This window comes from Melanotaenia boesemani, chromosome 7 (genome assembly GCF_017639745.1).
Source record: "Melanotaenia boesemani isolate fMelBoe1 chromosome 7, fMelBoe1.pri, whole genome shotgun sequence".
NCBI classification, from domain to species: Eukaryota; Metazoa; Chordata; class Actinopteri; order Atheriniformes; family Melanotaeniidae; genus Melanotaenia; species Melanotaenia boesemani.
In genome coordinates this window covers 36,213,285-36,223,496 of record NC_055688.1, presented here as the reverse complement: position 1 = coordinate 36,223,496, position 10,212 = coordinate 36,213,285, and the positions used below count along the sequence as shown (strand labels likewise).

At 41.8% G+C, this 10,212-nt stretch overlaps 1 long non-coding RNA gene across 1 annotated transcript; it reads right to left on the bottom strand.

Moving 5' to 3' along the window:
• Positions 1–9,283: 9,283 nt before the first annotated feature.
• Positions 9,284–9,890, bottom strand: LOC121643260. Its single transcript, XR_006011076.1, has 3 exons — positions 9,706–9,890; positions 9,481–9,633; positions 9,284–9,409 (listed from the first exon to the last, which is right to left on the bottom strand). It is a non-coding gene; the product is annotated as an uncharacterized LOC121643260 (long non-coding RNA).
• Between the last annotated feature and the right edge of the window lie 322 nt (positions 9,891–10,212).

Here is a 10,212-nt window from a genome sequence, read left to right as displayed (position 1 = left end):
TGTTGTTTGCTAAGTCTGAGGAGAATCTGAGTCTCACACATTAAAACCAAGCTGGGGGACCATCCCTCACATCCTCTCACAAACCAGAACGAGGAAACAGTCCGAGCCGAAAAGCTGAAATGCTGCAGCCGCTGAACATTTTTCTTTGTGTTTCTTTATCTAACAGCGATGCCGGTGAACATCCCCCCGCTCTCCAGTTTCATTGTTGTTGGGTCTTATTTGTGCTGTGTCACTAGTGCACACTTTTTTATGCTGTCTCTTTCCTGCCTGGATGAGCATCATCAGCCACCCCACCGCCCGGCCCCCTCCTCTTCCCATCGGAATGAGTGATGACCTTCCCACGGATTGGATAGGAAGCAGGATAGAGGCCATCTAAACTCTCCTATGCTCCCATTAGTCAACCAGACACCCCAGTGCCACTGCCTCCCACTCAGCATCACACTGACTCAGGAAGGCCACAGCAGCATGGCGTGACTTCCAACTTCATCCAAACGTCGATTGTCCTGGAAAAACTCTCAGCATGTTCAAACAATTTATTCCTCTTAACTAATTTTATGGTGTTTAACCTGAACTGAGCCCCAAAAGAAACCGGGAGAATCCTCTTCTAGACCGGAGGTGTTGGGGGGCCTCATCTGTAAAGTAACAGCATAATAACCTGTAAATCCATATTTTTCCTTTATTTTAGAGCAAATAAACATTATAAAGATGTTTACATTTAATATGCTTTACAAAAAAATACGGACAACCTGAAATTTCTGGAGTAAAAAAATGACATTTCAACAATATTTAGTCTCATTTACAGAGTTATTTTACTTTTTCATATTTTTAATTTTATTTTTATTGATTTGTTTATTTTATCTTAAATTTTACTTTTATTTAACCTCCTAAGACCTAGCGTCCTCATACGAGGATATCACATATGTGGTTGTCTGCACCAAAACAAAAAATTCTGGAAAACTGGAACCTGTTGAGCATCAACACTGAAATGTGGTGGTGTCATTTAAACTCTAATAAAATGTTAACCTTACATATTAAACAACTGTTTGCATTTATGTATATATATATATATATATGTGTGTGTGTGTGTGTGTGTGTGTGTGTGTGTGTGTATACATAAACCTAAAAATGAGCCGAACTGATAAGGGCGACAAGTATGGAAGTATAGATGATAAATAGATTAATTTAAAACATTTTACTTTGGAATTAATCCGTTTAAGTTATCAGTTTAAAGCTGAGTTAAAAAGGTCCTGAGCCTCGTTTTATAAGCGAGTCTCTGCAGCTCTGAGGTTCTCCAGCTGTTCCACAGATCAGCAGATGAGGCTTCGCTGTAAGTTTGATCCCTGATCTGAGGAAGAACGGTCGCCCACAGCCCGTGCAGCTCAGGATGGGGTGGAAGTCATGTCAGTGTTCAGTCCACTGGTTTCTTAACCAGGCTATAAAACCATGTGATGCGTCTGCACACCTGCAGCTGAATTGTGAAGGAGCTCTTGGTGGGAAGAGAGCAGACTAGTAATCTGTTCTACCAGAAATAAAAGCTCCTCCGTGCTGGCAGGAAGGAGGAATGGAGATGTTTTTCATCATATGAGACAATCTACAAAAATGAGAGGCAGTGATTTGTATTAGTTATTCTTCTTCTTCTTCTGTTTTTCTTCTTCTCATTAAATGTATTATCATTATTATTGTTGAATAGATAAGGTGCTGTTCCTACTACTGATTATGTCATTGATATTGATCCATTGATCTTTGTGATATTATATAAGTATATGATGAAGTGTAGTCAGGTAGTTGATGGTGTAGCGAGCGGGTGGGACTGAATAAGCTTTGTCTTCTTCTTCCCTTTGGACAAGTGGGTATATTCCTTTGGTTTTGTTTTCGTGGTTTTATTTGTCTTTATGTCTAAATAAAACTTTAATTCAATTGAATGTTTTTAAGATGCTCAAATCCTGTTTTTGTTACATTTCTAGTATGTGGAATAAAATCCAGCTGAGAGTCACAGTGAGAGGTTGGTATAATTATCTCTCTGTCTCTCCACTGGATGGCAGTAGTGTCCCACACAGACCCGTTTGAGATGCTGAGTATTAAAGTCTCCCTCCAAACAACGAACCTCAGACTGGAATAACGTATTCACACACATGAACCAGACTGGGCTCATTCCAGTAGCCACAGTGGGTATGATTATGAATATATTCAGATTCTGACTGTGAACCCTGTTAAAACTGCACCACACTCAGCATCTTCTTCTGTTTTTTTTTTTTTTTAAAAAAATAACTTTTTTTTGCCTTTTTGACACCCCCCCCCCCCCCCCCTTTGCCTTGCCCCAAGGCCTCCATATCCATCCCCCTCTCTTCTTTTTCTTCTTCTTCCCTCCAATGCTCCTCAAGTTCAAGCCAGGGAGCATCAAACTAACTTTTGGATCAATTGTTTGATCATTGCATACAACATCACTGCTACGCCCAATTAGGCTGACGCACTCACACAAACACACACTGACACAGGTTTGCACGGCCCATCCCTTATGTTACCTCTGGGATGTAGCTGACAAATGACAGCGCAACTCGTCTGCCAACCCCGAGTCTCTGGCTCTGCAGGGTGTGTGTATGTGCATGCTGCTGAAAGAGGAAAAAATCGTTGAGGGACACGGGGAAATGGAAGGGCACGTTGGCAAGAGTCTTGCTCTCTGATTGGCTGAAGGAAACATCCTGCAGAGTTATGGATTTTGACAGAAAAGATAGTTTGCTTCGACCATGTTGCTCACTAGACTATGAAAAACCAGTTATTTTCTGTGTCTCAGTACAAACCAAATATCTTAGCTGGTAACCCCACCCCCACACACACACTTATGAATTTTCCCAGTGGGTTCTGGGAACACAGGAAGTCCCAAAGGGAACAAAAGGAGGTGACAGTTGTACTTTGTTGAATTTTAGAAACTTGGCTTTCATTTTGTGAAAAGCTGAAAGCTGGGGACATGGATCTGAGACGGATAAATGTTGCCTGCTTTAGCTAGCGTGTCCAAAAACAATACTTTTGGGTGAATATGTGTCTGTGTGAATCATGAACCGCTAGTTTCCTTCTTCTCATCGAGTGATCAACAAGCACAACAACAGAGATGGTTGTAGTCGCAGAAAGCCGATCAGCTGATCCCGAACAGCCTATCACAGAAGAACAGGAGAGGGAGGGGGGAGAGGAGGAGCCTGCCGAGCTGTGCAGACACAGAGACGACCAGAACAGCGACGTTTGTGCAGAACTACATGAAAAGTTTGTTTTTTTTACAAATGCTGGAAAAAACACAGATGTTGAACCCTCTCACCAGGAAAAGCACCCTCATCCCATATGGGTCTCGGGGATCCATGAAGCCAGCCGATTCAGCTGTTTCCATCTTGACACGTTCATATCTCCCTGTCATAAATGATAAATAACATGAGTTAAATGAGTTTTAACACAATTACATACTGTGTTATTTTTGACAGCCAGATAGATAGATAGATAGATAGATAGATAGATAGATTTTCCTGTTCTGTAGCATCACTCAACAGCTGTGTTTTGCTTTATGGCACCATGCCACATGCTAGCAACTGGATATCAACACACTGGTTGTTTTGAAAACAAACCATGACTGATTATCAAAGAAATGCAACAGAATCTTATTAGAGGAAGGGAGGACAAAGAGATAAAAGGACAGAACAAGAGACAAGACAAAATCAACATCAGACTGACTTTTACTGGCTGGAGAGATCTCAGAGACGAGACAGGATGAAGATTAAGCTGGATTAGCCATTGTTGGGGGGCATCTCACGGTAGTGCTGCTTTAATGCAACGACTCTAAACTCGATTTAAATCTAAAATTATTCAACTGAACTGCAGCACGATTTGCTTCAGATGACAAATCCTCTTCACCAACAGGGAGAAGAGGGGTTGGGAGTCAGAGTGAGACGGTGGTAAGGTGAAGCCTGTGCATCAGAAAACTTGAACCTTGACCTCCATCCACTCTCAAAATGACAAAAACAGCACTGCCTCACAGCCGATTGCTAATTTTACATGTTAGATGATAGCTTTGGAGAGATGCAACGAAAGAGGGAACCGCTGAGGCCAAAGTAACAGAGATCAGGTACAAACAGATGCTTTAATTAGCCCACTGAGAAGTGCCTGCAGCTGTATGTGTGTTTGATAGATTTAATTAGCAGAGAGTAAGATGAAACACGGCAAAAATCAACAAAGTGGCATCTTTGTAAAGGTTAACAGCTACCCAGCTAATTCCTCCTCCCTTTCCTTTCTCTGATCCTGCTTTTCCGAGTGTTTGTGTTGGTAGGACGAAGAAATGAGAGCGGGAATCAGAATGAGAATGAGGGAGCAAATATGGAGTAACTTTCTTTAATCAAAGCAGTAGCTCAAAGTACCATCAGCTTTATTAACTCAACACACACACATGTTGTTTGAAAGCACAAAAATCCAATTCTGCCTTGTAGGAACAAGGAAGAGCTTCAGTTTCCAGCCCGTCTCTCTGTACAGATTAAACGTGGGGGCAAAGAGATTACAGCCAAACTAAAATTGAGTGTCTAGTTTCTGATGTCTTGCCTACGGCTTGAATCACAAAAGAGATTTTTTTTCTCTCGACTTCGCTGCTAAGGTTGTTTTAATATCATTTATGCGGTGAAGGATGTGAGAAAAGAGATGGATGAGACAGGTTGATGTGCTGGTAGCACAAAGATGAGACAAGACAGAGAGGTGACGGGAATTCTCAATGTTTGAGTCAGGAAACGGGGCACAGTATTCCTACGATGGAAGGTATGAGGACCCTGTTGAGAGCCTGAAAAGTACATTTACATTCCCAAGTAGTAAATGGTACATACTGATTATTCTAATTTAACACACACTTAACTAATGTTTTTACTTGATCCTCACTGGTCTTGTCAGTAGGAATGAGCATTCATCCCCTTAAAATCCTGCAATTCTCACCTAAAAGAGGATTTTCTGGATAAAAAGATAAAAGACTTGTTGTGGCTCAACTAACTGGGACCCCAGGATGACTAGCGCCCATTAAATGGGCAGCTAAAAGGGCTAAAAGGGATCCTAGTAAAGTACCATCTAGTATGATCTGCTACTGGAGCACAGGATGGCTTTAAAGGGACATTTGTGACTGGTCTGAAATGAGTGTTTTCTGAATCACTGCTTAAATCTTAAATCTACGTAACATTGAAAATCTTAGATCGATCTCATATATGCTCATTTTATCTGATGAGCCATTTCGTCTCACCAAGTAGTTTTTACATTAGAGTATTTCACTTATTTAAAGTGCTTTGGTCCTTAATCTTCTCATTACGAAAGTCTTCTTGCTTGTTATTAAGATTTTATTACCTTTTCTGAATAAGTCTGTGTTTGAAACTACAATATCAATAGTTACAAACACTGCAAGTGTAAAAGAGCTTTTTCTAAAGTAATAACATAACTTATTTAAAGCAGGACAAGAAAAAAAGGCTGACGTATACTATTCCAGGATGCAGTCGCAACACCGCAATAAATGCTTAAAACAAGCTTCCAAAAACCAAAAAAAAGTACAAAAACGGAGTAAATGTTTCTGAAATAAGTGAAAATATCTAACTTCGCTGAACCCACACATACCCTGAAATGAGTTTTTCTTACTAATAACAAATCTTTTTTTACACAAAAACAATGTATGAGACAGACTGGTGGTCCCGACCCACACGGGGGTCCGAGGTGAGTTTACCAGATCATTACAAAACAGTTTTTTTACATTTGTAATGAGCTTGTGTGTTTTCTTTTAGTGCTGTTAGAATTAATGTGTTAATGCAAAGAGATTAATCTGTGGAATCATTGCTGATCATGCTACGTTGAAAACCTGAAGTCGGTATCATCTTGGAGAGAGAAGCTGATTTCGGGCTTTGTTACAGAGATGAATCAAATCCACCAAAAACCACTTTATCCTCTTTATTTATGATGATTATGATTCAGATCCTTGCGATGGACTGGTGGCCTGTCCATCGCCCGTCCACCCTGTCCAGGCTGTCCCTGCCTCTCGCTTGCTAAACGCTGGGATAGGCTCCAGCCGCCCCGCGACCCTTCATCGGACGAAGCGTTACAGATAATGGATGGATGGATGATTCTGATTCTTTTCAAGCCTTACGTTTAGGAGAGTCTGGATATCCTGGGGGTCATGGCTCAAAACTGGCTTACATCATTCAGATCTCCAGATTCTTTGCTTTCCATTGGTGTATAAACACGTATTTTTTTGTCATGTCCTGAACGTCTGGTACCAACAGATAAAGTTATGTTTGAAGTCAGCTAGTCAGGCCAATTAACATCAATTAGTCATGATGTCATCATGACATCACCAATAATGAAATGAAAAATACTTTACCCTAAAGGGAAACTGTAAAATTTGTAGAACTCCACACACAAGTGTTTTTTTTCTTTTTTCTTTCATTTTTGTTTGTTTGTTATATTTTGCAGTTACAGCATCTGCTCGCTAGGGGGCGATATTCTCTGAACAACCACTGACCAACATTCGGTTCATAGACTGTTTTCACCAGTTTCTCCAGTCCAGGCTCTGGTTTTACTTTGGTTATCAAACCTAATCTGGTTTTCACTAGAATCCAGTATGAGCAGCTTAATGTCTAATCTAGCAAACTAATCTAGAGGTGGGATTTATAATTTGTTGCATTCAGATTATTTACTTTTTGCAAAGTATCCCAACTTTTTCAAAATGAATTAGTTGAGAACACTATCGGTCTAAATCAGGCATGTGAACAGATTATTTTATATGTACATTACTCATGGCTTAGCTACACCTGCAGCTGCACAATGCCAACAACAGGATGTAGTGTATCGTACAGAGGTGGGTAGAGTAGCCAAAATGAGGTTACAGGGGATTAAACCATTAAAATACACACATTATCCCACATTCAGTATCATTTGATAAAGTTACCTTAATGGGTGGTTTAATTAGTGTTGGGGAGCCATGAACGTTTTTAATCACCATTATTTGCATTGTTACCATAGACTGTGTATAAAAGATGGGCGGAGCCTCTGTGATGTCACCCGTACATTTCTGAAGAGCTGGATTGAAGCTCATTGGGTGGTTCCCACCGTCGCCATCTTGGCAGCGTCACGCATGTTGTAATTTCCAGAAAATCCAAAAATGGGCAAAGATGTGGAGCTGAGAGGGAGACTGTGAAGGTGGGGGTGGATGATTGACACCCATCAAACTTCAAGCTGCCTGTAGCTAAGAGCTAACCGAGCTAACCCAGAGCTAACGGTAGCTAACAAGCTAACGGAGGTAAGCGGGCTAAAGCTAAGGTGCACTGTTAGCCGGTTAAAAACCACGGTCGTGCTACACTCTCCCTTCTTGCCGCAGATATTGGATACCTGTCAATCAAAAGGGCACGCCCCTAATTATGCCGAATTTCAAGATTAAATAACATCCAAACGAATAGTTAGAGAAAAATTCACTCCCCTCACAGTTGTCATGAAGGTAAACTTGACCTATTAATCCTAAAATGGATTTTTTGTACCAGGTTTTAAACATGTTTATTTCTGCTGTGAAGTTGGTCTTTTTAACATGGGAGTCTATGGGGATTTGCTCTGTTTTGGAGCCCCTAGTGGATGAGGGGGGAACTGCAATTTTTTTCACTTCCGCATAGGCTTCACATTTTAAAGGCGAGGTTGCTGCTTGATTGTTACGTGCAAAACTGAGTAATGAATTTAAAGGCAACGTATTTCTGACTTTTCTTTAAAAGTACTACTACATGAAGAAGAATGGAGTAACTTCTGGTCTGTGTGTGATCATGTGTCTGCATGGCTACGTCTGACTGGTGAACCTGGCGACGTCTCTGTAAAAAAAGGAAGCACATCTAACCGAACAGACAAAAACCAGCTGATTTTTGCTTAACGTAGCGGAGTGTGAGCAGCGTTTCTTCTTCACAGGTAAAAGTAAAAAGTAGGGATGCAGTAAATCTACTCTTACTCAAGTAACTCGTTACTACCTGCCTCAGGCATTATGGAGGACAGAGAACATCCAGATTTGCTCCTCCAAACTAATCTCCTTGCCACGTCCTTAAGGTCTCATTTATCTGGGCTGCAGAGCTGTGTTGCCCGTTGTCTGCTTTAATATCTATTGCTATTTGTTTCCCTCTTTTCAATTTTCTTGTATTATGGCTATTGACATTTTCCCTCAGACTGAAAATCACTTTGGAACCCATTTGACCTGCAGTAGTACACAGTAGGTGACTTTTATTATATTTATCCCACTGTATGTGTGTTTATTTATCTTCATCTTTTGATCTATGACAGTCTAAAGCAATTTGATGCAAATAAAGACACAGCTTGTGCGAGTGTCTGTATGTTATTTAGCCTAGGAGGGTAAGTGTGTGGATTTTACATCTGTTTTATGGTGCATTACAAGCTGTCTACTGCAGCCTGATGGCCTCATTCTGCTCTTTTTATTCAGTGTCTTTTTGCTGAGTTAAGTAGCTAAATAATGGCAGCAGACAGAGCATCACCACTAGCGAGACAGCCGCCACCGCTTGAGCTACTTTTCTGCCCAACTGTCAAAACGTCCCTCTCAAACTTTCTAAATGTTCGGTTTAAGTCTGGTTCCACACATGTAAAAAATAAATAAATATGGATTTGAATCCTGAAATCTGCTCTGTTTGACAGAAAAGAGAAAATTCTTTTCAAAGATGCCAACCCCTGGTTGCTGGTCAAGCTGTTTTTCATCCTGACAGCTAGTGTTGGTCGTATTTCAGGCTCTGTACAGATGGAAAAAATGACTGCACTCCATTAATGACCATGCATCTTTTGCACAACAGGTGGTCAACCACAGTGTTTGTTGGTGATAGAAATGGTTTTACTGAGCTGGTAGCTGAGATTCTGAACTTTCTGTGGATACCACACATGTTTATAGTTACATCTACAGACCTGATGTTACACCCGGAAATGAGGTGTTAACCCTTAACTCCCGGTAGTGGAGGCTGCAGGTGCAGTGCGGCTAAGAATGAAAGGTTAAAGAAATTATAGGCAGAAATCTGGATAATGAAGCACTGAAGGTGCATGGATGGAAGTTATTGTGCATATTGTGAATATCTGGGTGGCCTGGATGAGTGTACAACTCCCGGCCTGGCTTTTTGTACCGGTCCAGCCGTAGAGACGTACCTTTTCCAGCACACCTGACTGAAGCGAATGTCTTGTTAGCAGCCTCTGAAGAGCTGAATGACCCGAAGAGCTGAATGACCCGAAGAGCTGAATGACCCAAAGAGCTGAATGACCTGACACGGTCGGAGACCGTAGTACCAGGAACCGGACCCAAATGCAGTAACACTCGGAGAGATGAGGTAAGATGCAAACAATATTTATTACAGTGATTGTGAGTGGCAAGGTCCAGGTCCGGTGGGTCTTTCTGTGAAGAGACTGAGGATTAGTGTGGGTCTGACAAAGAGCCTGATGATATCTGTTGTGGCTGCGGCTTACTGAATTCCAGAGAAAGGCTAGAGCTGGAGGGGGTAACCGGGAGGTGGTGAGAGTGTTCGGTTGCAGGCAGGGCGAGCAGGCAGGCAGTCGGCTTGGCAAGCAGTTGGTTAATATCCTGGGTGCTGTGGTTATCCAGGGGATCGAGATCTAGAGCTGAGGAATACAGATATTAAAGAGAGTCTTCACTGAGAACAAGACACAAGACTTGGGAAATGGCCTGGTTACCACGCAGTAAAGTGTGACAATCTGGCGAAGACTGGAGCTCCTGCTTGCCCCTAAATAGCAGGGAGTAGAGTTAGATAATGAGCCTGCTGATGTGAGACAGGTGGCAGCAATTGTGGCTCCAGACTCCGCCCTCAGTCCCCATGGTAACCTGCTCACCCTGACCTGCAAACTCAGACACACACCAAAACATGACATGACCTGCAGAGCTGAATGACCCGAAGAGCTAAATGACCTGAAGGGCTGAATGACCTGAAGAGCTGAATGACCCGAAGAGCTAAATGACCTGAAGAGCCGAATGACCTGAAGAGCTAAATGACCTGAAGGGCTGAATGACCTGAAGAGCTGAATGACCCGAAGAGCTAAATGACCTGAAGGGCTGAATGACCTGAAGAGCTAAATGACCTGCAGAGCTGAATGACCTGAAGAGCTGAATGACCCGAAGAGCTAAATGACCTGCAGAATTCAGACATTTGATTCAGGTGTGTTGGAGAAGGGATTTATCTAAAA